Below are 5,525 nucleotides of genomic sequence, written 5' to 3'. Positions count from 1 at the left end.
CCCATTTAGATTCAGGTCAAATCTTGGACTGAATGGGATGTGCCATAAATTATAAAGTCCAAATCAATTGTTGTTCCGCTCTACACAATATCTTAATCTTTGCCCAATCAAAACACAGAAGAGCCTTAAAAAAAAAACTTTTTTAATGTGCCTTTCCAAATTTTAATTGACTATGGGTCTGTAAGGAAAATATTTTTAGAAAAATAATGGGGCCGGGTTATATCTTTCCACTAATAGAACCATTTTGACCATTTCCAAAGTTACAATTTCGTTACTGTTCAACCTTACAGGCAAATCAAGGTCATTAGGACTTTCATTTACATGTCTTACGTTGTATCTTACATGGTAATTTTTGTTCTACATGGTATTCTACGTGTAATACGTCGTGTATGACTTATGTGTTTACTTGTTCAATTTTATTTAAATTTAAGTGTCTACTTATGTCTTATATAAATGACCCAAATATATCTTTTTGGTTTAACGGTAGTAGTGAAAAAAATAATTATAATTTAGCTAAAAGAATCTGATATACCCCTTAACTTTTTCTTAAAAATTTCAATGTAGAGGTATATTTGATCCTTCTCACATGTGAAATTTTTTCTGACTTTTTTTATTTAAAAAATTTGAAAAACCTAAAGAACCGACTAAAACAAAAACCGAAAAAAACAGCTTTATGTTGGTTTGATTTAATTTTTATCGATATAATTGGTTTAGTTATTTTTTAATTAAAAAACAACCAGTACCTATTGTACATCCCTATTTAAGATTGTAAATTCAAAAATAATGTTTAAAAAGGGACAATCATATTAGAGAGTAGGTGTCTATCAAATAAAATACTATTGCAAATCCATATCAATGGAAGCTTAATATATATATATATATATATTGAAGCGAAGTTGCTTAACAGTTTAACTTAAGTCATCACTCTGCATATATAAATGCAAGTTGTTGTAAATATAATTACTAATTTCCTCTTCCACTTTCTTGTTTTATAGTCTTGCAGGCCAATTAAAATAATTATTGCAAAGATGAATCAGGAAAGTTCATTGCTTCCATCCCCAGAAATTATTCGATGGAGTTATGATGTTTTCTTAAGTTTTAGAGGTGAAGACGTACGCAAAACATTTGTTGACCATCTGTATCTTGCTCTGCAACAAAAGTGCATTAATACCTTCAAAGATGACGAGAAACTAGAGAAAGGAAAGTTCATTTCACCGGAACTCAAGAGTTCAATTGAAGAGTCAAGGATAGCTTTGATCATATTCTCTAAAAACTATGCTAATTCAACATGGTGTTTAGATGAATTGATGAAGATCATGGAGTGCAAGAATGTGAAAGGACAAATTGTTGTTCCGGTGTTCTATGATGTAGATCCATCAACAGTGAGGAAACAAAAATCCATATTTGGAAAAGCATTTAGCAAACATGAAGCCCTGTTCCAGGAGGACAAGGTGCAAAAATGGAGGGCAGCACTGGAGGAAGCAGCTAATATTTCTGGCTGGGATTTGCCAAATACTGCCAATGGGTAAGTATCGATCGAAACCAAACTCATCGTCATATGTTAATCTGAATACTTAGTTAATTTCTATTTTGCATCAGAGGGCCTTTTCCCTTTTTCATTAAATAGAATTATCGTAGATTTCTGTTCATATTTTTTAAATAAAATCCAATAGACAACTTGTATTTATATCATAATCAAGTTACAAGGGAATGGATATACCCAACCTGCCAAACCAGATAAGGGAATTTATAGAGGGAGTCTCTCTGTTTACAACTGATTCACATTTAATGTAGCAAATGTGGCTACGGTGGAAGACACATTTGGGGAGTTGGCGAATTACCTCTGTGGGATGGGGGATATATATACAATAGGAAATAGTCCGTTAGGGCTCATGCTATGAAGTTGTCTTAGTTGCTGTCAAAATAAGTAACGATGACAAAAAAGAGTATAACCAACTGATGTACTCCGTAGTTGTTCATACCTTTCTTCTTCTGTCTAATCCTCAAGTTTGGCATTCTAAACTTGTTCATCCAGTATGTTTGTTAACTTGTATCCAAAGTTTGTTAATGCTTCTCTATAACGATGTCTCACTTCTCCTTGCTAAATTCTGCTGGATTCTCTTTACCCATACTTGTTACTACAATATTCATTGAGCCCTGATTTCTTTTTGTATGCCTCATTGCATTCCAAAATAATTAATGGAAATAAATAGAATCACCATCAGTGTCTCAACAGCTTCTAGGAATTCGGAATTTCATGGAAAAGATGGGCTTCACAGATCTTGTTTAAACCATTTCTTCTGTACAATTTGTTGGGCATGGTTATAATAACACTTCATTTAATGTAATTGGGAAAGAGAGAACTCCTGCTTAATTGAAATTTAGGCAAATACACACACAGTTGTCTAAGATATTACTTATCCTTTGAGGTATGCAGACATGAAGCTAGAGTCATAGAGAAAATTGCAGAAGATATAATGGCTAGATTGGGTAGTCAGAGACATGCAAGCAATGCTAGAAATCTTGTTGGAATGGAGTTACACATGCACCAAGTATATAAAATGCTTGGCATTGGGTCTGGCGGAGTTCGCTTCCTTGGGATACTGGGAATGAGTGGAGTGGGGAAGACAACTCTTGCAAGAGTTATTTATGATAACATTCGGAGTCAATTTCAAGGTGCATGTTTTCTTCACGAAGTCAGAGACCGTTCAGCAAAACAGGGACTAGAGCGCTTGCAAGAGATACTTCTTTCTGAGATCCTTGTTGTAAAAAAACTAAGGATCAACGATTTGTTTGAAGGAGCTAATATGCAAAAACAAAGAATACGGTACAAAAAGGTTCTTCTTGTTCTGGATGATGTTGATCACATAGACCAGTTAGACACATTAGCCGGGGAGCGTGAATGGTTTGGTGACGGAAGTAGAATCATCATAACAACCAAAGACAAACACTTGCTTGTTAAGTATGAGACTGAAAAGATATACAGAATGGGAACTTTAGACAAATATGAAAGCTTACAACTTTTTAAACAACATGCTTTCAAGAAAAACCACCCTACCAAAGAATTTGAGGATCTATCAGCTCAAGTGATAGAGCATACTGGTGGACTCCCCGTAGCCCTGAAAGTCCTCGGCAGTTTCTTGTATGGAAGAGGTTTGGATGAATGGTTAAGTGAAGTGGAGCGTTTGAAACAAATCCCACAAAATGAAATTTTGAAGAAACTCGAACCAAGTTTCACTGGACTCAACAATATTGAGCAAAAGATATTCTTAGACATTGCATGCTTCTTTTCAGGGAAGAAGAAAGATTCAGTGACCAGAATACTTGAGAGTTTTCATTTTAGCCCTGTCATTGGGATAAAAGTTCTCATGGAGAAATGTTTGATCACTATATTAAAAGGTCGCATTATAATACACCAATTGATACAAGAAATGGGCTGGCACATTGTTCGTCAAGAAGCTTCTTACAATCCAAGAATATGTAGTAGGTTGTGGAAGCGCGAAGATATTTGTCCTGTACTCGAACGAAATTTGGTATGTAGTTGTAAACTTATGACTCCTTACATAATTTTCCTTTTCGCATCCACCTTTAATACTCTTGCTTATTAGGCAACTGACAAGATTGAAGGCATATCGCTGCTCCTGACTAATGAAGAAGAAGTTAATTTTGGTGGCAAGGCCTTCATGCAGATAACCAGTCTGAGGTTTCTCAAATTCCGGAATGCATATGTTTGCCAGGGACCTGAATTTCTTCCTGATGAGTTGAGGTGGCTTGATTGGCATGGATATCCTTAAAAAAGTCTGCCAAATAGCTTTAAGGGAGACCAACTTGTTAGTTTGAAATTGAAAAAAAGCCGCATCATACAACTTTGGAAAACCTCAAAGGATCTAGGAAAACTGAAGTACATGAACCTTAGCCATTCACAGAAGCTAATAAGGATGCCAGATTTTTCAGTTATGCCTAATCTTGAAAGGCTGGTTCTTGAAGAATGCACAAATTTGGTAGAAATCAATTTTTCTATTGGAGATCTTGGAAAGCTAGTCTTGCTGAATCTGAAGAACTGCAGAAATTTGAAGACCATACCAAAGAGAATTCGCTTGGAAAAGCTTGAAATTCTCGTTCTTTCAGGCTGCTCAAAGTTAAGAACATTCCCGGAAATAGAAGAGAAAATGAATCGTTTAGCAGAACTGTATTTGGGCGCGACTGCTTTGAGTGAACTACCTGCATCAGTTGAGAACTTTTCAGGAGTTGGTGTAATAAATCTAAGTTACTGCAAGCATCTTGAGAGTCTACCTAGCAGTATTTTTAGGTTGAAATGTCTGAAAACACTCGATGTATCTGGATGCTCAAAACTTAAAAATTTACCAGATGATTTGGGACTTTTAGTTGGTTTAGAGGAGCTCCACTGCACTCACACAGCCATCCAAACAATTCCATCCTCTATGTCTCTTCTTAAAAACCTTAAACATTTATATCTCCGTGGATGTACTGCTTTGAGTTCACAAGTAAATAGCTCAAGTTGTGGCCAGAAGTCTATGGGTGTAAATTTTCAGAATTTGTCGGGCATTGATCATGTTGGATCTTAGTGACTGCAACATTTCAGATGGAGGCATTTTAAGAAATTTTGGGTTCTTACCGTCTTTGGAGGGATTGATTCTCGATGGTAACAATTTTTCCAATATTGCGGCTTCAAGCATAAGTCGTCTCACTCGACTCAAAGCCCTTGCATTGGCTGGTTGTAGGAGACTTGAGAGTTTACCGGAACTTCCTCCAAGTATAAAAAACATATATGCTGATGAATGCACATCTTTGATGAGTATTGATCAACTAACCAAATATCCAATGTTGTGTGAAGTTTCATTCACAAAATGTCATCAACTAGTAAAAAATAAACAGCACGCCTCCATGGTTGATTCATTGTTGAAGCAGGTGCACAAGGTAAGTACACTTCCAAGCCACAACTCTACTATATCACATATGAATCTTGGCAAATAACATTCTTTTCACAGGGCATGCAGGGACTATACATGAATGGCTCATTTAGTATGTACATCCCTGGTGTGGAGATTCCCGAGTGGTTTACATACAAGAAATTGGGGACTGAATCAATCTCAGTGGCCCTGCCCAAAAATTGGTACACACCCACATGCAGGGGGATAACTATTTGTGCTGTTTTTGACATGATGACTCCTTCCATTTTACGGAAATTTAAGTTGGATGATCCCTTCAGTTTTCATAATGTCAAATGCCTAAAAACTTTCCAAGGACTTGTGATGTGGTTTAGGTTCACAACCCATGACGGTTTTTCACGCAAATTTAGCATCTGTATATGCTCAATAGGAAGTGAAAAACCTGTTGGTTTAGGTAATACTCTCCTAGCCCATGTACCACTTCGTCGGCATTGGAAGTTTGATGATAATTACATTTTTAATGACTTCATTCAGCTTGAGGTTGGTGTCGGTACTATCATTCGTTCGGATGCAGTGGTCAAAGGTTTGGGAGTGCGTCTTGTGTATGAGAATTGA

General features: G+C 36.3%; 1 pseudogene; it reads left to right on the top strand.

Moving 5' to 3' along the window:
• The first annotated feature begins 1,028 nt into the window (after positions 1-1,028).
• LOC125850639 (TMV resistance protein N-like) lies at positions 1,029-5,525 on the top strand (annotated as a pseudogene).

The sequence above is a fragment of the Solanum stenotomum genome, unplaced genomic scaffold, assembly GCF_019186545.1.
Source record: "Solanum stenotomum isolate F172 unplaced genomic scaffold, ASM1918654v1 scaffold18272, whole genome shotgun sequence".
In the NCBI taxonomy this organism is placed as follows: domain Eukaryota; kingdom Viridiplantae; phylum Streptophyta; class Magnoliopsida; order Solanales; family Solanaceae; genus Solanum; species Solanum stenotomum.
The sequence above is the reverse complement of the archived record's forward strand: the minus strand, read 5'-3'. Positions and strand labels throughout refer to the sequence as shown.